The sequence below is a fragment of the Ovis canadensis genome, chromosome 12 (genome assembly GCF_042477335.2).
Source record: "Ovis canadensis isolate MfBH-ARS-UI-01 breed Bighorn chromosome 12, ARS-UI_OviCan_v2, whole genome shotgun sequence".
In the NCBI taxonomy this organism is placed as follows: domain Eukaryota; kingdom Metazoa; phylum Chordata; class Mammalia; order Artiodactyla; family Bovidae; genus Ovis; species Ovis canadensis.
This window is the reverse complement of record NC_091256.1, coordinates 70,838,901-70,865,450: the sequence shown is the minus strand read 5'-3', so window position 1 is coordinate 70,865,450 and position 26,550 is coordinate 70,838,901. Positions and strand designations below refer to the sequence as shown.

At 43.2% G+C, this 26,550-nt stretch overlaps 1 long non-coding RNA gene across 1 annotated transcript in view; it reads left to right on the top strand.

Moving 5' to 3' along the window:
* Positions 1–26,550, top strand: part of LOC138416635 (uncharacterized) — a 60,779-nt gene that overhangs the window by 8,676 nt on the left and 25,553 nt on the right. Inside the window, exons 2-3 of the long non-coding RNA XR_011247788.1 lie at positions 7,069–7,141; positions 7,847–7,941. This is a non-coding gene — a long non-coding RNA (uncharacterized lncRNA). The remainder of the gene's footprint in view (positions 1–7,068; positions 7,142–7,846; positions 7,942–26,550) is intronic.

Below are 26,550 nucleotides of genomic sequence, written 5' to 3'. Positions count from 1 at the left end.
TTGTTGTTCAAAACAACCTGCTCAAAACAGTAGCTTTTGTGTAACAACATTGATGGTTGAGGTTAAACCTTTTTTTTTTTGGCCTGCCACATGATGTGTGAGATCTTAAGTTCCCCAAGCAGTGATGGAACCTGTGTCGCCAGCTGTGGAAGCACAGTGAAGCCCCCAACCTTTCTTTTTGAAAATTAGTAGTTACCAGCACTATTTTCTTTCTACTTTTCAATAAGAAGACTACCTGAAGTTAATTTTGTCAGGGGGTGTGTCTATGTTATCTAAAAGTGGTCTTAGTCATGAATCTCTATATAAAGAAAGAGGAAGAGGGTGTGTCCCAAGGCACCTTTGTTTTACACTACTTAACAATCAATGCAAAGAAATAGAGGAAAACAACTGAATGGGAAAGATTAGAGATCTCTTCAAGAAAATTAGAGATACCAGGGAACATTTCATGCAAAGATGGGCTCGATAAAGGACAGAAATGGTATGGACCTAACAGAAGCAGAACATGTTAAGAAGAAGTGGCAAGAATACACAGGAGAACTGTACAAAAAAGAGCTTCACGACCCAGATAATCATGATGGTGTGATCACTCACCTAGAGCCAGACATCCTAGAATGTGAAGTCAAGTGGGCCTTAGGAAGCATCACTATGAACAAAGCTAGTGGAGGTGATGGAATTCCAGTGGAGCTATTTCAAATCCTGAAAGATGATGCTGTGAAAGATCTGCACTCAATATGCCAGCAAATTTGGAAAACTCAGCAGTGGCCACAGGACTGAAAAAGGTCAGTTTTAATTCCAATCCCAAAGAAAGGCAATGCCAAAGAATATTTAAACTACTGCACAACTGCACTCATCTCACACGTTAGTAAAGTAATGCTCAAAATTCTCCAAACCAGGCTTCAGCAATACGTGAACCGTGAACTTCCAGATGTTCAAGCTGGTTTTAGGAAAGGCAGAGGAACCAGAGATCAAATGGCCAACATCTGCTGGATCATGGAAAAAGGAAGAGAGTTCGAGATAAACATCTATTTCTGCTTTATTGACTATGCCAAAGCCTTTGACTGTGTGGATCACAATAAACTCTGGAAAATTCTGAAAGAGATGGGAATACCAGACCCACCTGACCTGCCTCTTGAGAAATCTGTATGCAGGTCAGGAAGCAACAGTTAGAACTGGACATGGAACAACGGACTGTTTCCAAATAGGAAAAGGAGTACGTCAAGCCTGTATATTGTCACCCTGCTTCTTTAACTTCTATGCAGAGTACATCATGAGAAATGCTGGGTTGGTAGAAACACAAGCTGGAATCAAGATTGCTGGGAGAAATATCAATAACCTCAGATATGCAGATGACACCACCCTTATGGCAGAAAGTGAAGAAGAACTAAAGAGCCTCTTGATGAAAGTGAAAGAGGGGAGGGAAAAAGTTGGCTTAAAGTTCAACATTCAGAAAATGAAGATCATGGCATCTGGTCCTATCACTTCATGGGATATAGATGGAGAAACAGTGGAAACAGTGTCAGACTTTATATTTTTGGGCTCACTGCAGATGGGGATTGCAGCCATGAAATTAAAAGATGCTTACTCCTTGGAAGGAAAGTTATGACCAACCTACATAGCATATTCAAAAGCAGAGATATTATTTTGCCAACAAAGGTCCGTCTAGTCAAGGCTATGGTTTTTCCCGTGGTCATGTATAGATGTGAGAGTTGGACTGTGAAGAAAGCTGAGTGCCGAAGAATTGATGGTTTTGAACTGTGGTGTTGGAGAAGACTCTTGAGAGTCCCTTGGACTGCAAGGAGACCCAACCAGTCCATTCTTACGGAGATCAGTCCTGAGTGTTCACTGGAAGGACTGATGCTAAAGCTGAATCTCCAATACTTTGGCCACCTCATGCAAAGAGTTGACTCATTGGAAAAGGCTCTGATGCTGGGAAGGATTGGGGAAAGGAGGAGAAGGGGACGACAGAGGATGAGATGGCTGGATGGCATCACCGACTCGATGGACATGAATTTGAGTGAACTCCGGGAGTTGGTGATGGACAGGGAGGCCTGGCGTGCTGCGATTCATGGGGTGGCAAAGAGTCGGAGACGACTGAGTGACTGAACTGAACTGAACAATCACTTGGTTCTTCAGGGTCATTCTTGCACTCCTTGCTTTGGGGACTGCTATTATACATAAGATTTTGCTAGAGCACCAAGAACAGTGGTCTTGATGTATTCACGTTGCAGGATCTACAGGTGCTTCTGCTGGGTGAAGTGCTAGTAAGTGCATTTTTTAAAAAAGGACTCCCTGAAATAAAGAAATTCTGATTTGTAGTCTTTTGTATTTTTCAATTATGGTTGGTTTCAAGCTATCATTGTGACATCACCAAACACAGTTGGGAAGAGAAATACAGTAGCACACCAGGTTATGGTATTTCCACCAAACAGGTACCCAAATAGTCTCCGAAGAACCAATATTATACTTTAGTTTTTAAAAATAAGCATAAGGAAAAAAAATAAGTATAAGTAATTAGGAAGTGATATGTTTTGAGCATTTATTACACTTGATTTTAAAATAAATTAATTGTGTTTATATACTTTAATTTGTAATAATGGTTGCTTTTAACACGTCAGCTTCACAAATTCCTGAAATTTAAGGATGACCTCTCATGACATGCTAGGAGCCAGCTCTAGTATGTCACTGGTTCTGATTAACATAATTAAAAGCCAAGGAAAAATCAGTACCAGTACAAGGGGAAAAAAGTACCAATCAGTGGTCATTACTGAAAAGTCTGTGTTGGACAGAGCCCCAGTGCCATTTTTTTTTTAATTGAAAACCTCCTGGAAAGGAATCACCTTTTCATTTATTTATTTTTATAAATTCATTTTTTAAAGTTTCTTAATCTATTTGATTGTGTTAGGTCTTAGCCGCAGCATGTGGGATCTTTGTTGCATCATGCAGGGTCTTTTGTTGTGGCGCACAGACCCTCTAGTTGTGGCAAGTGGGCTTTGTTACCCTGTGGTATGTGGGATCTTAGTTCCATGACCAGGGATCAAGCCCCTGTCACTTGCATTGCAGAACAGATTCTTCACCACTGGATCACCAGGGAAGTCCCCCAACCCTGCCAATTTTGGGGAAAAGATCCTAATGTTTTAATGAGCTATCCAGCCATCTCAACAGGCCTATGGTTTTAAGAGAACAGAGGATTTGCCTTTTGATAAAAAACAGGATAATTTCTACTTTCAACCAATCCATCAGTCAGGACCTAGCGACAACTGTGACAAAGACAACAAACGTTTTGACATTTGACGTCAACTTGAATCTTGAGCATCCCTTGTGGCTCAGCTGGTAAAGAATCCACCTGCAATGCGGGTGACTTGGGTTCGATCCCTGGGTTGGGAAGATCCCCTGGAGAAGGGAAAGGCTATCCATTCCAGTATTCTGGCCTGGAGAACTCCATGGACTGTGTAGTCCATGGGGTTGCAAAGAGTCGGACACAATTGAGCAACTTTCACTTCAGTTGAGTCTTGAGCAGTTTGCTGTGTTTCAGGACATGGTGGCTGATTGGGCTAAGGATCTACTGTGCACCCCGAGGGGAGGAAAGAGAGGCCCAGCGAGGAAGGCGAGAGGGAGACCAGAGCGGAAGGCTGCAGCAGAGTCCGAATGGATCCCCTCCTATGCATATCAGGCCAGAGGCCGAAAGCAAAGCATCAGTAACCGCCCCAGAAAGAAAAACCTGGAAATGTTTTCATCTCATTTTCAAGGAGGACTTTTTTACCCTAAAGACAGTCAGCAAATGGAGATGGCAGTATCAGAACAACAAACTAGCATTTCTTTCTTCTGTTTAAAAAGAAACATGATTGTTTTGTCTCTGACTTACTCATGAGCAGTGCGGAAAGAGGTGTGTTTGGAGCAGCGCTTCCTCTGAGCAAATTTGCCAAGCCGCCTAACCTCTGTTCCCTCCTGTGCAAAACCTGTGGGCTAAAGGGCGTTCTCTGTGTGTGTGAGGTCAGATGAGAATGTGTGTGTGAAAGCCCCTTGTACAGTCTAAGGCACTTGCCTTTAAAACCAATATGCTGCCTTTGCAAACAGATTAAAAAAAATTTTGTGTGTGATTTAAACATTTTTCCTGCAAGGGTGTAATGGACTATGGAATGAGAACCTTGCCTTTCAGTCCCTACTCTCCCCACTCTGTTAGCTCACTGCATGTCCTGCTAAGAACAGCAGTTTCTCTGAAATGCAGCTTTCTCAGCACCGATATGGGAGGAGGACCGCTAACCTCTGTTAACATTCTAAAATCCCCTTCACTCTTTCTTTTAGCTCCTCTTACTACAGCCTTTATATATGATTTGACTTAAAAGGTAACTCAGTTCTTTCCACGTCTGCGAGGCCCCATTGCTTAGAAGAGGCCCTCTTCACAGGAGTAACATGTCTATCTTTGTTCTCAGACCTTGAGTGAGGACAAAGAGGGTGATTCTGTTTTTTCCCGTGAAGTTTCTGAGTCAAACCAAAGAAAACAAACACAAAAGATCCCAAATCATAGGGGGTTGTAGATACCTTAATATGGTAAAGACCCTGAAAATGACCTGGGGTTCTTCCATCAGTTTGGTCTGTTTGCTGAGTTCAAGGTTATTTTGGGTTCAGCAGAACGTCATGCTGTTTTTCCAGCCTTTGGACAGAGAGAGAATGCAAAGCACATTTTGTAGTTAGGTTTTACACACACAGAGTTCCAAGATAAATTCAATACATATGTTCTGATTCATTCACACTTTACTCACTAAATAACTATTTGATATCTAAGAAGCCTTCAGGGTGTTAATGAAAAATCTCTTCAAAGTATTCTTTCCTTTGAACTCAGCAGTTATATTTTCCTAAGAATAAGAATGAATGATAGCCAGTAGAGTTTGTGGGTATTTGAAACACTGCCAAAATCCCTCTTTTCTTAACTTCAGGGTTCTTTCAAGATGGATAGTGTATAATCATAATTGTTTAAAAATTCATGCACGTGGTATGCGTGTGTCAACTATGTGGGTATGTGCCAGAAATTTAGCTTAGCACTCTACATACATTGTCACTAATGTTTGAACAGTGTTTAAAGGTAGGTATTACTTCTCTTATTTATAGCCTCAGAAGATTTTACAGTTTCCTCAAGGCCAGAGTTGACAAGTCACTATGCCAAGATTCTATTGAACTCTCTCTGTTTGAATCTTCTTAGTTAATTTTATTCCATTCAGCAAATATTTATCAAGTGCCTCTGTGTGCCAGGTGCTGTCCCAAGCCTGAGAAGAAAAACAGGGAAAGACCTTCAGATGCTCCCAGTGAAGGTCTTCTTACTTTTATCCATCAGCATGTGATTGGAGATGGAACGTCACTGGGGGCTTATGGGGTTATGTCAATTAGGATGTGTTTGTAAATAACAGGAAACTCCATCCAAATTGCCTTAAATAGTAAGGAAGACATACAATGGCTGAGAATGCTAGTTATCCCCAAAGATTCATCTCCCCCTTATACCAGGGGAAGAACTCACAACTTTTAGCCAGGCATATATGACCTCCCAAAACAAAGACATTTTTTCAGCCACATCTAAAACTAGTTATAGTCACATAACTAAGTTCTGGCATTTAACAGTGTTATATGTGTCTTCTGAGAATTGACTTTCACTTTACTCTTTCTTGCTGACTGGACTTGGGTGGGATGGCAGAGCTACCAGATGAAAGATATACTATCCCAGGACTATCTCCTTGGACTTTTTTTAAACCTGAGAAAGAAATGACCTTTTAACTTGTTTGCTGCTAAGTCACTTCAGTCGTGGCCAACTCTGTGCAACCCCATAGACGGCAGCCCACCAGGCTCCCCCGTCCCTGGGATTCTCCAGGCAAGAACACTGGAGTGGGTTGCCATTTCCTTCTCCAATGCATGAAAGTGAAATGTCAAAGTGAAGTCGCTCAGTCATGTCCGACCCTCAACGGCCCCATGGACTATAGCCTACCAGGCTCCTCCGTCCATGGGATTTTCCAGGCAGGAGTACTGGAGTGGGGTGCCATTGTTTATGCCACTGTTATTAGAGTTTACAGTTATTTGCAACTGAACCTAATCGTAACTCATATTCCCATAGCTCAAAGTCCAGCATTAGGGTAGGCTTCAGTGTTAGTCTGATTTAGCAGCTCCATGATAATCAAAGAATCAGTTTTGTTCTAGGCCTTTGTTTTGCCTTGGGTGTCAATTTCATCCTATGACTGAGGCAAGATGACTACTAACAAAAAGACTGATATGTACTTCCTTATCAATTTTCAGAGAGAGAGAGAGAGAGAGAGAGAGAGAGAAAGAAAGACATCTGGAAGTATTCTGATAAAAACAATGAAGTTCCTTTCCCAGAAACCCTCTGATATCTTCTTGCTTTCCTTTGCCCTTAATTAGGTCAAATGCAGCCAGGGGAATGCTGAGTGAACTGATAGGCTTAGTTCTAATAAAACCAATCACTGTGGCAAGGGAGTGGGCTTATAATAATTGATCTAAACTAATTAGGGTCCACAGCTGGAGGTGGGGTAGTTTTCTTTTTAAATTCAGGATAACATTAATCTAGGGTCAGTACAGTTGATTCTTTGCATTGATGAATTTAACCTTCACAGTTTATACTGTCCTTGAGGGGACTCAGTGGTCCATTGTGTAAGGAGTTTAGCATAACACCTTTCTTGCGTAGTTGCTAAGAGGAGTCAACGAAATATTGTTGTTGTTCAGTAGCTAAGTTGTGTCTGACTCTTTGAGACCCCATGGACTACAGCACGCCAAGCTTCCCAGTCCACTATCTCCTGGAGTTTGCTTAAATTCATGCCCATTGAGTTGATGTTGCCCAGGTCATGCTAGTGGTAAAGTACCCTCCTGCTAATGCAGGAGACATAGGGGACTCAGGTTTGATTCCTGGATTGGGAAGATTCCCTGGAGAAGGAAATGGCAACCCACTCCAGTATTCTTTCCTGGAGAATCCCATGGACAGAAGAGCCTAGCAGGCTGCAGTCTATAGGGTTGCAAAGAGTCACACATGACTGAAGCCACTTAGCACAAACCATCTCATCTCCTTTATTTCAGGAAATAGAGGCTGGTGAGGTAGAAGGAGCTGTCCTGCTGCTAAGTCCAAACAATGGTGCTAAGAAGTCCCCAGGTAAAGCTCTCGGAAATGTGCATGGCTTGTCAATGCTGCCCACGAGGTGGTGTGACTGGGGAAGGGCTGCTACCTGAAAATTTCTCCTCCACTCTGGACCTGTCCTCCAAAGCTACCTGTGCCTATAATTCCTGGACTTTGTATTCTTTAGGATGAAAATATCTTTTCAGAAAGTCCTCAGTTACCTAGAGGAAAGTAACACATTTAACCTCAACATCAATACACTGATTGATTAGAGTCCCATCCCTCCACCCCCAGCACTACCACTACCTCCTTCTATACCAGGGACACTGAGCCAAGGGGGCAGTTGGGGTGTTGTCATAGAAAAGAAAGAGTTCCCAGGTTCTAGTCAGAGAGAGCTCGATGGGATATCAAAATGAGGGTCCTGTCCAGGGTAGGAGGCAGGGATAATAAGCATGATCAGGAATTGGAGATAGTGGGGAAACATCAAAGTCAATTTCAATGACTGAATAATTTAGCCCAGGGCTAGCCCTGTGCTATCTATTCTGAATGACAAAACAGCTATCGTTTGAGTCTGTGGCTGCTGAGGGACCGCAGCTCTATTACTTCCCATCTTGGATGCCCCTGCGGTTGCCAGAATCTTTGAAGCTTTGTTTCTCCCTCAGCGCTCTGGCCTGAGGCATGCCCACACGGTTCATCAGACAGCCTTGTTAAAATGATGGGAATCCATTCCTCTCTCCCCAGACAGATGGAGGACATTCATTCAGCACAGAAATCGTGGCAGAGAAGAAGTAAAGCCAAGAAATACTGGCCTGGAAGTAACATTAGAGGAAGCTAAGGTAGAGTGGAAAACAAAAGTCTTTCTCATTATTTTCAACCAACTCTAAGAGCAATTCTACAATAAATATCTTTTTTTCTGGAGTGAATTCATTTGAGTAACATCTTCCAACTGAACATCAGCTCAATAGTTTATGTTAGTTTATCACTTAAAGCAATTAGATATCTGATTGTTGTCGTTTAGTCGCTAAGTCGTGTCCAACTGTAGTCCACCCGGCTCCTCTGACCATGGTATTTCTCAGGCAAGAATAGTGGAGTGGATTGCCACTTCCTTCTCCAGGGGCAGGGGATCTTTCTGACCTAGGAATCAAACCCATGTCTCCTGCATTAGCAGGCGGATTGATATTAATCCAAAACTGGCAGGACCTAACTTATCTGAGGAGCCATTCCTGAAGTTCTTCAGAAGTGTTTTATTTTACCCTTGCATGAGTATTTATCTAAGTGTTATCCTAGGCCATTCATATGCAAATCATTCGGCAGGGGAAGGGTGGTGATGATGGGGGTTGAAGGATAAAAATGCAGATCTCCAAGTTCCACCCAGAACTTACTAAACTAGACTCTGGGAATAGAGCCTAGAAATGAACATTTTAAACCAGCGAGTCATGTGATTTTAATATACTCTAGGGTTTAAGCATACTGATACCTAGAGCATGCCAATCATGATACCAGACAATTGATGGTGCTCTGTGCTCTGCAAAGACTTTTGTATAATATCTCATTTGAGTCTTACCACAAGCCTCAGGGAAGAATATCAGAGCAGGTATTATCATTTCCATTTTATGAAGATGGGCCCACAGCTCTGAGTGGTCAAGTAACTTGCACATGGTCACATGCTTGTAAGTGGGGTAGCCCGGACTGTAACTCAGGTCTTACAGCACCAAGATCAGTGCTCCTGCCATTACCCCAATGGTAACAACATTCCAATTGACTAAATGTGGAATTTCATCTTTGGCCACCACCTAAAGGGAAGTAGTCTGAGCAGCCACAGGAAGGAGCATCATTTGTGGAAAGAGAAAATAAAACTAAAAACTTGGAAGATATCAACAACCAACATATCTAAGGTCACTAATGATCTAATCATAATGTTGAATTTTTTGAAATATAATAAATAGTTTAATTACATATTCAGATGTGTTCTGGTTGACTCTATAATTGGTTTGAACAGGAACAATCACATTTTTATATAGTGATGAACCACATGATCAGAAATTCAAGTAAGCCACATTCATCTACCTTTAGTGATAATGGTGTTTGAAGGTAGCTATGCTCACCACTATTCCACCAATACTGGTTTTTTTAGTGATAATTATGCTGAATGAAAATCCATGTGACTCAAATCTGAGTCAAGGACATTTGGGGAATTATTCATACCTATTTCCCTTTTGTTTGCAACTACAATGTCACAGTTTCATTCTGAAATTTTAGTGGAATTAAATCTGAGGAACTCAAAAAACTATATCATGAAGTTTGGTTTAATTACAATTATTAGCCAATCCAAGCCTGTTAATGAGACACACATGGGCAACTAGTTTCACAACCATAGTGTTAGGCAGATGGGTAGTCCCTGCTGAACCCCTACATACATGGTGATGGGTAATATTATGGGTCAGCTTGGCTGAGGTACCAGATATCTAGTTAAACATTATTTTGAGTGTGTCTGTAAGAGTGTTTGCAGAAGAAATTAGTATTTGAATTAGTAAACTGAGTAGCCCTCCCTAACATAGGTGAGCGTCATCCATCCTGTTGAAGGCCTGAATAGAACAAAAAGGTAGAGGAAGGACCAATTTGACCCCTGCCTGAACTATTGGTACATTGATCTTCTCCTGTACTCAGATTGGGACTTACACCATTGACACTCCAGGTTCTTCAGACCTTCAGACTTGGACTGGAACTATATTAGTTTTTCTAGTTCTCTGACTTGCAAATAACTCATTGGGGGATTTCTCAGCCTCCATGATTGCATGAGCCAATATCTTATAAGGTCAAAAATCTCTCTTTAAGTTGGGGGGGTTGGTGTGAGAGAGAAGTGTTGGTTTTGTTTTTCCGGAAAATCCTAATACTGTATGGTGTTTTTCACCTCGATGTCTCAGTGACTGCACTGTGGGGTCATTTAGCTTTGACCCCTTGCCAGCCACTGAATTTCTAACATAATAAGAAGATCTGGGTTTTGTGTTGGGCCCATGTACGACTGAGCGACTTCACTTTCACTTTTCACTTTCATGCATTAGAGGAGGAAATGGCAACCCACTCCAGCGTTTTTGCCTGGAGAATCCCAGGGACGGGGGAGCCTGGAGGGCTGCCGTCTATGGGGTCGCACAGAGTTGGACACAACTGAAGCGACTTAGCAGCAGCAGCAGAACTGGTAGCTGAGCTTTGCCTCATGGCCTCAGGTTTGGCAGGCATCTCGTGGTGTGAGAGCATAAGTGGCTGGTTCATAGGATGGGAAAGTCCAGACCCCTTTCCAGCATTACTTCAAAAACATCCTTTGGCACGAGACACTGAAAAAACTGAGTAAGTTCTTTGTTAACTTGGAGTCTGCACGAATGTTTATGTCACATTTGGTGAAAAATGCAGATTACACTGCTAGGCTTACATCACTATAATTAAAACTTTTTGCTAATAGTCACTTATGGGTTAATTATAGTCAATCCTGAGTTAGAATAAATCCAGGCTATTGGGGGCAATCTGGGTACAACATATGATTGTATTTCTCTAAGTGCCAGTTGGGTTGTATAGTTTTCCATTACCCCTCGGTCTAATTTTTTTTTTTTTTTTTTTTTTTGTATCCCAGAAATGTATCTGTCCTCTCCACTGGAAAAAATATGTTAGTTTGTTTTCTAATTTTCAAAATAGTTTGTAATCGTTGTTTAATTATTCTTTGAATCACCTGGGTTTATCAAGCTGTAGGATATAACAGGTATGAACTGTTCCACGTACTTGAGGTGCAAGAAATATCACTTATTTTTCTAGCTCAGGATTTACTCTCTGATCCCAGTAGTAATTGTTTAGGAAAGGGATCTTCGTTCTCTCTTTTCCCTCCTTGAGTTTTACCAGATCCTCAGAACCTACTCAGTCTAGGAGGATGGGAAAAGAGGCCCCTGTCATTAATCTACTTAGTCACCAGAGAAGATGCTCCTTGTCCAAGTGGGCACAGGCCTCCCCATGGTTGGGGGGCACTGTGGCTGTACTCTCTTCTCACCAGACCAGATAGCATGGCACCTGTTCCCAAGCTGAGGGGCTAGTGACTGGCCTTGACAGCATTCCTGTAGCCATCCTCCACACAAGGTCCCACCACCTTCTGGGCACTGTGTGTTCCCCTCTCCTTAGGGACATCAAACCAGAGAGCAGACCACTCTCAGCCTGACGTCAAGCCTCTCTCCAGATACGTCATGATTCCCACCCCAACCTCCACCCCCTGCCTCTTCTTGCCTGGAAATCAGTGCTTCCAAACAAAGGCTTGATCCTAGAACGTAATATGTGTCCTTTGGGTGCTAGGAACACAAGAACACAAAGGCTGACTGCATTCTCTGAGAGGAGTAAGGGGAAATTTCCCTTTAGTCTTTGCTGATGAGTCCACAGTAGCAGAAAGGAAAAAAAAAAAAAAAGCTTCCATAAAACCATAAACCACACACAAAAAAGGCAAGATACCAGATACTCTCAATATTTCACTCTAAGTATGACATATAAGTATATACAATTATTCTGTTTTTCCTATAATTTTGCTTAAATAATGTTTATCTACTATTACAGTGCTTATTCTCCCCTCTCTCCCCCAATATATTTTGTCCCTAAGACTGAGTTTATCTCTGAAATATATTTTATTCAGTTAGTGATTTTTATCCTCTCTCACTGTTTTGATGTATCATACAATTTTCATAAAGATTTAGTTGTTATATGTTGCAAATTTTACCTCAATAAATTAAAAAAAAAAGGATCTTGTAATCCTTGACTCCTTTTTCTTTTGGACTAATTTCACATTATTTGTCAAGCTGTATAAATTCATGTCCGACTCTGCAATCCCACAGACTGTAGTCACCAGGCTCCTCTGTCCATGGAAGTCTCCTTGGAGGAAGGCTGGAGTGATTGCCATTCCCTTCTCCGGGGGATCTTCTCAACTCAGGGATCAAACCCAGATCTCCTGCATTGCAGGCAGATTCTTTACCAGTTGAGCCACCAGAGAAGCCCTAAATTGTCTCTGCTGCTGCTGCTGCTAAGTCGCTTTAGTCGGTCTGACTCTGTGCGACCCCATAGACAGCAGTCCACCAGGCTCCTCCATCCCTGGGACTCTCCAGGCAAGAATACTGGAGTGGGTTGCCATTTCCTTCTCCAATGCATGAAAGTTAGTGAACTTTAGTTGCCCTAAATTTGCACACTGATTTAAGATATATTATCTTTACTATATCCTCTTCTTAATCAGAAACAAGGGAAGACTGCCATATTCTGGTCTCCCTTCACTTTCCCTGTTATGGTGTTTTGCATTCCTTTCAACATGATAAAATGTTTTTTATTTCAAGTTGAGTCAGTATTCAAGAATTTATGGTTTTTGTTACTCTTGTAGAATGGAATCTCTTTTTCTATGTGTACCACTACTATAAAGAATAACACTAGATTTTGTGGACTTGTCTTATACTCCATAGCTCTTTGTCACTTCTCACTTCATGGCTTTTACAAGTATACAATAATAGCATCTCTCAATGATACTTTAATTGTTCCTTTCTTGTGTAGATGCTTCTGTTTCTCGCTCTTCTCAGAACATTATTGTCAGCCCTATAATATCATGTGGCGTGCAATGATGGCAGACAGCATACTAACTCTGACTCTGAATTCTCCATTTTAAATAATATTGGTTTGGAATTTTGGTTTCTTTAGAAGCGTTAACCCAGAAACGCTTTCGTTAAGATATTTAGAGTTTTCAAAAGGGACAATTGTTGGTTTGAATTATTTCTTGGCATCTAGGGAGATGATGAAGTCATTTTACAAATTTTTCCTATTAGCATGATGATATAAAATCTGTCCCTTGAACAAACTTATGGTCGCTGGGGGGAAGAGTGGAAGGAAGGGTTAGTTAGGAGTCTGGGATGGATATGTACACACTGCTACTTTTAAGATGGACAAGCAACAAAGAGACCTACTGATAGCACAGAGAACTCTGCTCAAGGTTACATGGCAGCCTGGATGGAGTGGAGTTTGAGAGAGAATGGATCTATGTATGTGTATGGCTCAGTTCCTTCACTATTCACCTGAAGCTATCACAACATTGTTTTATCCCAATACAAAAATCATCTGACTCACAAAAATTCAGACAAAAATCCTGTCCCCTGAATGCATATGTGGACAATGCAGTCATATCTGTATTTGGCTCATAACTCAAAGCTCAACAAACAAAGAAGCAAGCAAACAAGTAAACAGTAAACAAACTCACTAACCTAGGAGCTCAGAAAGGCCTGCAATTCTTTATGAAGGAAGCACAGTTTATTTGGGAGTGTTTATTCCCTGGAGACTGACCACTGTCAGTCCTTTGAAAGGTGCTCAGCTGATACCCAGATCACGTTTTGGCCCCTCCTGCTCACCCTTGCATTTAATTGTCCTGTGGATTGTGGTCAGGCCTCTGATGGGCTTCGAGGATGTCCCTTTCTCACAGTCTTCAACTGAACTTTGCAACCACAGTGCACTCTTCTCAGTCATTCAGCCATCGAGATGAAAATTTTAGTTACTACCTCATACAACAAACCATAGCAATTATAGCCATACCACGAGTTTCATGGCCTACTATAAGTACAGTTGGGCTTTCATTGCTAGATATACACTGATAATTAACAATAAATAGTTTTTAGTAAGTGTATATTGGGGTGAAATTTTATAACTCTGAATTACATAATCTTGGTTAGAAGAATTGTTTGATTATGTGATGTATTTTGGACTGTGACCAATAAATATACTCTAAATTGGTCAGTGATGGAAATTTTTTCTTTACAAGTATTTTGTTAGACAATCCTTTAAAAATACATATATCAAATTACCACAGATTGAAAAAATATTTAACCCATTGTAAGTGAAGGCGAAGGTATTTGGCAATTCTGTCAAAATGGCAATTGTCCAACTCTTTGACACCTCATGGACTATAGCCCACCAGGCTCCTCTGTCCATGGGATTCTCCAGGCAAGAATATTGGAGTGGGTTGCCATTTCCTTCTCCAGGGGATCTTCCTGACCCAGGGGTTGAACCCATGTTACCTGCATTGGCAGGCAGATTCTTTACCAACTGAGCCAGCAGGGAAGCCCGGTAGTTATTGCTCATATGCAGTTAAATATCTATGCAATGTATGAGGAAATAAACACAGTGTATTTAAATTTTATAATATAAAAAAATCTAGAAACATGTTAAATATGTCTTAAAATGGATTGATTAAATAAGTTGATCAATTCAATGGAATCCCGTGAAACTGCTAAAGAATAAGTAGTCACTACAGATGGTGACTGTAGTCATGAAATCAGAAAGCAATTGCTTCTTGGCAGAAAAGTGATGCCAAATCTAGACAGTGTGTTGAAAAGCAGAGACATAACTCTGCCGACAAACGTCCGTATAATCAACGTTATGGTCTTTCCAGTTGTCATGTACAGTTGTGAGAGCTGGATGGTCAAGAAGGCAGAACACCTAAGAATTGATGCCTTTGAACTATGGTGCTGGAGAAAACTCCTGAAAGTCTCTTGGACAGCAAGGAGATCAAAGCAGTCAATCTTAAGGGAGATCAACCCTGAATATTTACTGGAAGGGCTGATGCTAAAGCTAAAGTATATTTTTTATATACTTTATATGTAATTTATATATATATATATATATAGAGAGAGAGAGAGAGACTATATAATTTTTATAATGGAAAGTTACTGTTTTCACTTCAAGGCAATACAATTCTGAGGTAGATATTTTAGAAGACATAGAAGGATATAAAGATAAAAATAAGAATTATCCAGGGACTTCCCTGGTGGCTCTATGAATAGGAATCTGCCTGCCAATGCAGGGGACATAGATTCGATCCCTGGTCCAGGAAAATCCCACATGCCTCAGAGTAACTAAGCCTGTGAGCCACAACTACTGAAGCCCTCGCACCTATAGCATGTGCTCTGCAACAAGATGAGCCACCACAATGAGAAGCCAGCCCACTGTATCAAAGAGTAAACTGTGCTCGCTGCGACTAGAGAAAGACTTTGTGCAAAGACCCAGTGCAGCCAAAAATTAACTAATTACTTAAAACAAAAAATCATTAAAAAAAAAGAATTATCCAGATAAAAGTAAAAAATTACCCCAAAACAATTTGCTTTATTCCCTTTTGGTACTTTTTTCAGTTCATGTTTATACTTTTAAGACGATTAGCACTACATGATCATATGGTATTATAGTTAACTTTTCTCCCAGTCAGTATCGTATCATGAACATTTTTCCAAATCAGTAGTTAATACTGAAAATGTTTTCCCTGAATTATCCATTTCTTTATATTCTAATGCAAGGTAGTTTTAGTTTGACCTGTTCATTGTGTGAATCCTGCAACACTGAACAGAGAATGGACTTTAGAATTTGAAGATCTACCGCACAGTTGCTCTCATCTCACTCGCTAGTAAAGTAATGCTCAAAATTCTCCAAGCCAGGCTTCAGCATTATGTGAACCGTGAACTTCCTGATGTTCAAGCTGGTTTTAGAAAAGGCAGAGGAACCAGAGATCAAAGTGCCAACATCCGCTGGATCATCGAAAAAGCAAGAGAGTTCTAGAAAGACATCTGCTTCTGCTTTACTGACTATGCCAAAGCCTTTGACTATGTGGATCACAATAAACTCTGGAAAATTCTGAAAGAGATGGGAATACCAGATCACCTGACCTGCCTCTTGAGAAACCTGTATGCAGGTCAGGAAGCAACAGTTAGAACTGGACATGGAACAACAGACTGGTTCCAAATAGGAAAAGGAGTACATCAAGGCTGTATATGGTCACCCTGCTTATTTAACTTCTATGCAGAGTACATCATGAGAAATGCTGGGCTGGAAGAAGCACAGGCTGAAATCAAGATTTCCGGGAGAAATATCGATAACCTCAGATATGCAGATGACACCACCCTTATGGCAGAAAGTGAAGAAGAACTAAAGAGCCTCTTGATGAAAGTGAAAGAGGAGAGGGAAAAAGTTGACTTAAAGCTCAACATTCAGAAAACTAAGATCGTGGCATTTGGTCCTGTCACTTCATGGCAAATAGATGGGAAAACAGTGCAAACAGTGACAGACTTTATTCCTGGGGGCTCCAAAATCACTGCAGATGGTGACTGGAGCCATGAAATTAAAAGACACTTACTCTTTGGAAGGAAAGTTATGACCAACCTAGACAGTATATTAAAAAGAGACATTACTTTGCCAACAAAGGTCTATCTAGTCAAGGCTCTGGTTTTTCCAGTGGTCATGTATGGATGTGAGAGTTGAACTATAAAGAAAGCTGAGTGCCAAAGAATTGATGCTTTTGAACTGTGGTGTTGGAGAAGATTCTTGAGAGTCCCTTGGACTGCAAGGAGATCCAAGCAGTCCATCCTAAAGGAAATCAGTTCTGAATATTCATTGGAAGGACTGATGCTGAAGCTGAAACTCCAATACTTCAGTCATTTCATGTGAAGAACTGACTCATTTGAAAAGACCCTGATGCTGGGAAACATTGAAGGTGGGAGGAGAAGGGGACAACAGAGGATAAGATGGTTGGATGGCATCACCAACTCAATGGACATGAGTTTGGGTAAACTCTGGGAGTTGCTGATGTACAGGGAGGCCTGGCATGCTGCATTCTACGGGGTCGCAAAGAGTCGGACACGACTGAGTGACTGAACTGAACTTAACATTCAAGTTATGCATCTGGTTAACTGTGCGATCTTAAGCAAGCTGCATAACTGAATTGAAGCACATTTTCCTCTTTAGTAATGTGAATAAAATATAATAAAAGCCAGCCTTACCTACATTATGATGATATTGTGAGGATTACCCACTCCAGTGCTCTTGTCTGAAAAATCCCATGGACGGAGGAGCCTGGTAGGCTGCAGTCCGTGGGATCACGAAGAGTCGGACGCGACTGAGCGACTTCACTTTGACTTTTCACTTACATACATTGGAGAAGGAAATGGCAACCCACTCCAGTGTTCTTGCCTGGAGAATCCCAGGGGGCCTGCCGTCTATAGGGTTGCACAAAGTCAGACACGACTGAAGCGACTTAGCAGCAGCAGCAGTAGCAGATGAGCTACCACAGTCAAATTGCTCTTTGAACTGTAAAGTCTGGTAGGAATCTACCTGTTACCCTAGTGCAGACCCCCAGGACCTTTCTCCCGGTCTGCTCACACTGTTTCCTCCTTACTTTTGTGATTGAGATCTTCTCAGAGGAGTCTGCCTCCTGAGTGGTGAAGACAACTCAGTCTGGTAAAGATTCTCACAATCTCGGTCAAACCCACATTTCTAGCCTCAGCTGCTGATCCCACCATCTTGACACCATTTTAGTTCCTTCCATTCACTTCTACGTGGAAACATATTCTGCACGGTATCTTGTTGATATTGCCTTTACCCAGAATATCCTTTACTTTCTCTCGTGCCTGGAAAAATCCTACTTATCCTTCAAGGCTCAAGTTCAGTGTCAGCTGTCCTGTGAAGTCTTCCCAGATACCCAAGACTGAAATACTGGTTTCTTTCTCTGGCTCACTCAGCACTTGATCTAAACCCATGTAACACGGGGTTGAGGAGTCTTGACTCTTGTGGCAGAATTTTCACCTTTGGGATACCTGCCCATGCCATGATTCATTGCCAGTTTTTCAGGCCCTCCCTTTCTGTGCAGCAGCCATAATTGGCCATAGCTGATGGGAACACTGGTGATTCCTTGGGCCAATAGAATTCTCTGTCCTAGGACTCTGGAATGGACATTTAGGATGCCAGTCAGTGTTGCTGCAAGTGAAAACATGTACACTGAGGAGCTGAGCCTGCCTTTATGGAGTGGCCATTTGGGACCCAGCTGGCACATACAGGTGGAGAATGTGGTCTGCCAAGAAGATCCAGAAGCAATAAACAGACAGCAGAGCCCATATAACCCCAGTGAGAAGGTGACTGAGAAGAAGTGCCTTGATTCCAAGCAGCTTTCCAAATTCAGGGTCCCCATGATTGAGAGGCCCATCTACAGTATGAGCAGCTTTGGGCTCCATGAAGTAACCCTATGGAAATAATCTCTCTCTTTTGCTTAAGGAAGATGGGTACATAAATCACCACAGAATAATGTGGATGTTCAGTAACAGAGGCACACCCAAGGTTTTATGGAGCACCAGGGAGTGAGGGAAGGTGCTGAGGTGATGCATCAGGCATGGGTTCCTGTAGAAGGTGATGCTGGGCCAATAAGGAGGGTGTTTCAGGTTCGGGAACAGATGAGCAATGGTGCGGTGGCAGGAACTGTAAGCGGCTCAGTGTTGCTGGGACATAAAGGTATGGAGATGCCAGGAGAGAGGCTGATGGGAGAGGTGGGCAGGGGCCCAGTCAAGAAAAGTCTTGGGTGCCATGGGAAGGAGCTTGGACTCCATCCTGGTGGTCAGTGGCTCTCCACCCTGGCTGCACATCAGTTTTCTAGGGAATCTCAAAAAGAAATATGGATGCTTTGTCCCATCCTGTCAATCAAATCAGAATCTCTGGGGGTGGGAAGCTGGGCATTGACTTTTTTTTTTTTACCCTGCCCAGGTGATTCTAACATGCAAATAGTGTGGAGAGCTTGCCAGGAAAACTTGAAGGGTTTTAAGCTAGAAATAGATGTGGTTTTAGAAAAATGGCCTTGGTAGTTGGGCTTAAGAGTATGAAAAGGTAGGCAGGGAGCCTGCCGGCAACTGTTACAGTGAGCAGGTGAGGGCTGAAGAGAACCTGTGCACAGGCGTGTGAGCTCAGTCATGGCCAAGTCTTTGCGAGCCCATGGACTGTAGCCCGCCGGGTTCCTCTGTCCTTGGGATTCTCCAGGCAAGAGCCCTGAAGTGGGTTGCCATTTCCTCCTCCAGGGGATCCTCCCGACCCAGGGACTGAACCCAAATCTCTTGTGTCTCCTGCATTGGCAGACGAATTCTTTACCACTGTGCCACTTGGGAATCCCTGAAGAGAACGGGATGGAGAGCAAAGACTGTGGGAATGGAGAGAAGTTTATGAACCCCTGTTAGGAGATAAAGTAGTTTGAACTTTATATTTAGTGACTGGAGAGGAGGGGGAGGCAGTCAGTGTTGACCTGAGGATCCTCACTTGGGAAACAGGATATGCCTCAGACAAGCAGACAGGAGGCAAGGGTCTGGGAGAAGCTGGTGAGTCCCACTTCAGACACATGAAATGGGAGGTGGGATCTGAATGTCAGGTGGAGGTCAGGTCACTGGACAGACCAGTCCAATTCTGGGAGCTCGACCAGGTTGAAACAATTTGCAGTTTGCTAGCTGATCGAGGGTCGCTTTATCTTTTTGTCATTTATTCAGAGTCGCCTCCCTCAAAGTCACTTTTCTAGCTCTCAAAGGTGTTCTGGGTGTGAAGAACAAGGAGCAGGCCCCACCCCAGATCAGCTCCAGATATAGGGTGTGATGAGTATCTCATGAGTGCCTTGAAGTCAGGTGGCTTCTCAGAGTTCTAAAATTAGCAGAGCAGCTGTGCTTGGTGGGTGGCGATGCTGGGCTCACTCAGCCAAGACCTGGGCCTTCCTGTGATGGACTCTTTGTGTTAGTAGGTTGGGGTCAAGCAAGAACCTGTTTCTTTGAAGAATTCCCCCAGGAGCCCTGGGTCATGCCAGGGTGCTCTAAGGGGGACAGAAATGCCTTCTGTTGCCAAGTAGAAGGGAAAGGCAGGGAGAGATCTACTAAAAGGAGACTCACAGAAGGGTGATTTTTCAAGAAAGTTCACTGCAGAAATGACACCCTTAAAGGCAAGTGAGGAGGCAGTTTGCATTGGAGGAATCAGAGTTAGGTCTGAAACGGAAAACTTCTGTGCTGCTCTGTGTTTTGCACATCTGAGTGCTGGGCAAATGCTTCCTGGTTGTGGTTTTGACTCTGTGGAAGGGTTCAACTTGGCCTCCAGATTAGGGTTCTGCTGCCATTTCCACCAACTGGAGGATTTGGGGGGGGGGGAGCCCAGGAGAGGGAGGGGTGTGTGTGTGTGTGTGTGTGTGTGTGTGTGTGTAAGATCTCAACTCAAGGTGGATAAATGGCTGGGGAGCCTCAGAGGGGAAGAGTAGTAAATGACAGAATATTTCACCCTGGTTCCATCATTTTGGATTTTCCCTTCCTTGAGCTTTGGTCTGCAGATTACATGAGAGAAAGGAAGTCTGAGAAAATTAAAACTGACCCAGTAAAGGACTCACTACCTAACTGAAAAATGAATCAGTAACAAGCAGGAGGGAAATTATGAATCCAGAGGTATCAGTTTATGTAGCATTTATCTGGGGATGCTTTTTCTACAAGTACAGCCCTAATCCCAGATAATACCAGAAGATATTTACTAGCAATATTGAAAAAGTAATCTCCACACATCTTTTGGGTTAATGTCCTTCATTTGCACAAGAAGTCTCCATTCCCTATCCAGAGTGGTGAGATTGCCAGGAGGGGCAGTGAGGAGGGAAGGGTACAAAAGGGGAAGTCACTCAGTCATGTCTGACTCTTTGTGACCCCATGGACTGTAGCCTACCAGGCTCCTCTGTCCACGGAATTTTCCACGCTAGTACTGGAGTGGGTCGCCATTTCCTTCTCCAGGGGATCTTCCCAACCCAGGGATCAAACCAGGGTCTCCCGCACTACAGGTAGATGCTTTACCGTCTTAGGCACCAGGGAGGCCCAATACCAGAAGATATCTAGTAGCAATATTGAAAAAGTAATCTCCACACATCCTCTGGGTTAATGTCCTTCATTTGCACAAGGAGTCTCCATTCCCTATCCAGAGTGGTGAGATTGCCAGGAGGGGCAGTGAGGAGGGAAGGGTACAAAAGGGGAAGTCACTCAGTCATGTCTGACTCTTTGTGACCCCATGGACTGTAGCCTACCAGGCTCCTCTGTCCACGGAATTTTCCACGCTAGTACTGGAGTGGGTCGCCATTTCCTTCTCCAGGGGATCTTCCCAACCCAGGGATCAAACCAGGGTCTCCCGCACTACAGGTAGATGCTTTACCGTCTTAGGCACCAGGGAGGCCCAATACCAGAAGATATCTAGTAGCAATATTGAAAAAGTAATCTCCACACATCCTCTGGGTTAATGTCCTTCATTTGCACAAGGAGTCTCCATTCCCTATCCAGAGTGGTGAGAATGCCAGGAAGAGAATGCCAGGGAAGGGTACAAAAGGGGAAGGCAGGTGGGATGTGAACGGAGAAACACATAAGGACCAAAACAGAGGATTTTTCTGTTGGGTCTCCTGGTTTAGGATAGAGTTGGAGAAAAGAAACTTCCCCAGAAGCTCTGACTGTGTGTGCCCAGGTGTACATTATCCTAGGCTGAGCTATATCTGTGCTTTGAAACCCTTCCCATGGTTGGAATATCCCCTTCTGTAATCTTGGGTGTGTTTCTTTGAATGAATTTAGGGGGAGCTTCCAAAGCCAGGAGAGTAAGATGTGGCAAGCTCCTCCAGGAGGGAAGGCAGAGAGAGGCCCAGTGGAGAGAACTGCAGGTGAAGGTGAGTTTGTAAGGTGAGGGCTTTGGGAGGAGGGAGCTGGAGGCATCAGGGGTTGGAGATGCCATACAAACCCCCCTTTCTCTTTATATTTTCCATCTTGGACTTTTTTAATTTTATTGAATACTCAATATTCAACTCATTTACTTTCCTTTTTATAGCTGGCAAAGACCTTTATAAATTTCCTCCAGGGGGCCAAGAGAAACTGCCTTGCTGGTGTATTCTGTGTCTCTGCTTCCCATTTAATGAAACAGGCCAGGGAACCCCTACCACCATTCCCCACACGCACAGGCCCCAACCCCAGAGCCAGTGGCTCCCCTGCTTCCCAGTTTCCTCTCCTCCAGCCCCTGAGCTGGGAGCCTGGCGGCCACTCTCTGCCTTTCCACAGCCCACTTTTCACATAGCCAGGTCCTCTCCTCCAGCCCATGAGCTGGGGGCCTGGAGGCCGCTCTCTGCCTTTCTACAGCCCACTTCTCACATAGCCAGGTTTCCAGAAGTGGTGTGTTTCCAGTGGTTGTTTACACGGCAAAGCTGCTCCAGGACAGCTTGAGCCAATCTCAGGCTACTTTCCAGGTAGAGAAGAGGAATTTCCAAACATGCAGCTGACTTCATGGATCATCTAGGGGAGCTATTTATTGTGGAGGGTAGGGGGCTCCATGGAGAACCTACTGCCCACCTTTATCTGTGCTCACTTTTCATGCATTCCAATATGGAGGCTAAACCACAAAATCCAATATAACAGCAGATGGAAAAGTGGGCGTATCAGCATTTCTTGCATAGATTACATACAACATTCCTTTTCCCTCTACCAGCTGAGAGCAAATCTGCCCTTATTTGAGGGCACAGGAATGGCACAGGCAGTATGTGTCTTATGTGGTATTTCAGGCTCAGTTTATAAAGCTCATCAAAGTGGTGAAGCAGGATATTTGGGTGATGACTTGTTAAAGGAACACCTGAAATAACTATGATGAAGCCTGATGACCTAGACTCTGGGATCCCGTCCCTTCTTGCTCCTGTTGGCTGACCATATGGAGATGCTCTCAGGATCTCCGTTTGCTTCTGAATAAATGTTAAAGGAAACCACCAGTTATTGAGTAACTAGTTCTGTGTATAGTGCTAAATGCTTCATACAGATACATCTGTGTAATTTAATCCTTGAAACAATTCTGTGAGAAAGGCAGCTATGATCCCACATTACAGATGAAAACTCTGAGTCACCATGAGGAGAAGTAACTTGCCAGAAGTCTTAAGGCTTCTAATCCAGCTTCTCTGGTGTTAAGGTCTATATACTTTCTTGATGTTATGTTACCTCCCAGTAAAGAATTAAATCCCTCTTTTTATCTAGTTTGAAAGAATGAATAAGGAACTGCATAAGACAGCTTTGATAACTGCAAATTCAAGTATCTGTAAGTCTTAGCTTCTTAAATACGATGAAAAGAAAATGGAAAGGGATCAGTTAAAATCTCATGAATTCATAATGTGTTGCTGTGATTATCATAATGTATTTCCTCAAAATTAGAAATTGTAAGTAAAAACAGGGATCTCAAGCCTTTTCATTCAGAGGTAAGAAGCTACTGTGGCTTAGTTTGACTACAGGTTCCAAACTGGTTAATATGTATGTTCACATCGACAGAACAAGTTCCCAAGCTAGCAGAGCTTGAGGTCATCAAAAGATGAAGGGCTTATGATGACCACAGTTTTTTTTTCTTTTTCTAATTTTATTTATTTAGCTCTGGCTGTGCTGGGTCTTCATTGCTGCGCTGGCTTTTCCCTAATTGTGGAGATTGGGGGCTACTCTTCAGTCGCAGTGCACAGGCTTCTCTTGCTGTGGGCTATGGGCTCTAGGGTGAGCAGGCTTCAGTAGTTGCTGCTGTTGGGCTCAGCGGTCATGGCTCCCGGGCTCTAGAGCACAGGCTCAGTAGGTGTGGCACGTGGACTTCGCTGCTTCGCCGCATGTGGGATCTTCCCGGATCAGGAATCAAACCTGAGTCTCCTGCGCTGGCAAGTGGATTCTTTACCACTGAGCCCCCCCAGGGAAGCCTGATGACCACAATTTTAAAGACAGCTATTAATAAAGGAAATATGGACTTCTGATAGATTAAAACAGATTTTTAAAAAGAATCCATGACTGCTTTACAAAGTGCCTGTGTGATGGACAAAGACAGCAACATTAATTCAAGTTAACCTAACAGTCCTCAGGATTTGGAGACCCTAAGTTGTTCTCCAGATCTGAGCCAGTCCAATGTATAACATGTACAGGCTTAGGTGTCTGAAGAAAGTCACATCATTCCAGAGGAAATGTGAACAGCTCACAGAGGCTCTGGGGATAATCCATGACGTGGATTGCTTTGCAAATACAGCAAAACTCAGAAGTGGCCTTTGAGTTGTGTTGCTCCTCCTAGCAGTGCAGGAACCTCAAATCAACCTAGGTTCTCTGAATAGATTGGTCTCAGTGTACTTGGTTCTGAAGTGCTTTAAACAAAGATATATTTCCCCTTTTATTCTAAAAATATATCTGGTCTACCAGAAGAGCCCTATAATGGAGGATGCCACCAAAACAGAGAAAATCCAATGTCTTCTTTTCATAGTCTAACTCTTTCAGATAAGATAATTTTCCTATTTGACTACATTTTTCATGATGGTTAACTCTAGTTGAAGAATATGTCAGAGCCCATTTGAGCACTTGGCAGAGAAGTTGGGTCTGTAAATAGAATATGTAGCCCCTTTCTGGGGGAGAGAGAGGGAGTATTCATAGAATCTGAGCTAGGAGGGGCCTTGGAGAGAATGTGTGGTAGGCAGCCACTAAAATAATTCCAGTGAGCCCTGCCTCCTGTATTCATGCTCTTGCCGACTCCCCTCCCTTGGTTGTTCGGCTGCGTTTAGTGAGTCAATTCTACAGAACAGAATGTACCAAAGAGATGGGACATCACAAAGACTCTGATCCATTTTGCTAACCCTCTCTGGTTCATAACAGCCACCCACCATGCTGTGAACTGTTCTGTGGAGAGACCTGTGCAGCAAGAGATGAAGGGAGGGCCCCAGCCAGCGACCAGAGAGGAACTGAGGCTTTTATTCTACCAGTGTGACTCTTAGTCTAGAAGGAATTGAATCCTGCCAACAACCTCTTGGGTGAGCTAGAAAGCAGATCCTCCCCACGTTGAACCCTGAGATGATGGCAGCCCCAGCTGACACTTAATTGCAGCCTCAGAGAGACCCTAAGTCAGAGGAGTTGACTACACAGTACGTGGACTCCTGACCCACAGAATCTGTGAAATAATAAGTTTATTGTCTTAGGCTGCTAAGGTTTGGGTTGAATTTGTATCATTTTGGATAACCTGATGGTTCAGTGAGTAAAGAATCCAGCTGCAATGCTAGAGATGTGGGTTTGATCCCTGGGTTGGAAAGATCCCTTGGAGGAAGAAATAGCAACCCACTCCATTATTCTTGCCTGGAAAATTCCATGGACAGAGAAACGTGGTGGACTATACAGTTCAAAGGGTCGCAAAGAGTAAGACATGACTGAGCAACTGAGCATGTATGCAGATAACTAATACTTCTTCTAATCCAACTTCTGTATTCTCAGTGAACTGATGGATATCTGGAGAGTTTTGGTACTTTGCCTGAACTTTCACAGACTCAGACCAAACCAGAAGTTATGCCCTTAAATTCTCAGATGGGGTTCTCTTACAATTTACAATGCCCCTTTGCAATTTGGTGTTATGGAAATTCGCCTGGCATGGCCTTATGTAACCCTCCTTTAAATGAGCCTCCACTTTTTCCTAATAGGATATTTCTGTTTCCAGCTGGTCAGTAAGAGAAAGGGGCAAAGTCTGGAAGCCAGATCTTGAAGCCAATTGGTCCCTTTTATGGCCCCTCAGCAGGCCTCCCTAGTCCGAGCCAAACCCTATTCCAGACACTGAGCTTTTCCGTCCACAGTTGGCCCTTTGTATCTGCAGTTTCCACACCCACAGATTCAATTAAACTCATCTAAAAAGTATTTGAAAAAAATTTCAGAAAAGTTCCAAAAGCAAAACTTGAATATGCTGCATGCTGGAAGCTATTTACATATCATTTACATTTTATTTACAACTATTTACATAAATCACATTGTATTAGATATTATAAATAATCTAGAGATGATTTAAGGTATATGAAGGGAGTGTGTGCATATCGTTGTATTGTTGTTGTTGCTTAGTCGCTCAGTCATGTCCGACTCTTTGTGACCCCATGGCCTGCAGCACTAGGCTTCCCTGTCCTTCACTAGCTCCCAGAGTTTGCTCAATCTCTTGTCCATTGAGTCAGTGATGCCACCATCCATCTTGCCCTCTGCTGTCCCCTTCTCCTGCCTTCAATCTTTCCCAGCATCAGGGTCTTTTCCAATCAGCTCTTTGCATCAGGTGGCCAAAGTATTCGAGCTTCAGCTCAGTCCTTCCAATGAATATTCAGGGCTGATCTCCTTTAAAACTGACTGGTTTGATCTCCTTGCTGTCCAAGGGACTCCACACCATTCTATATAAGGGACTTGAACATCTGTGGTTACTGGTATCCTGGGGGGTGAGGGTCCTAGAATCAATCTCCTGCAGATACCAAGGAGTGACTGTACTCTGAAAAGCCTTGAAGTTTCCAAATCTCTCTAGATAATAGATTCAAGCATTTTACAGCCTTTCTCTCTCCTTCTACAATTTGGAACTACCTCGTCTTGTTAATTCCTAGTGAAAGGAGGAGTCTCTCCTTGTCCCATTCCCCTCAAGTCACAGATTTATGTTGTATGCGGCCTCTAACCCTGGGCCTCCTGAGGAGAGGAAGTGAGGTGTCTCTGGGAGGGCAGGGCCGTCCCGGCAGCACAGTTTGAGTGTCTGGATAGAGGATGGAGAAAATGCGGTGGGGTGAGCCTGGAGCAGAGGGCACAGCTGGGCCAGGGGCGTCTGGGCCGAGGCAGAGG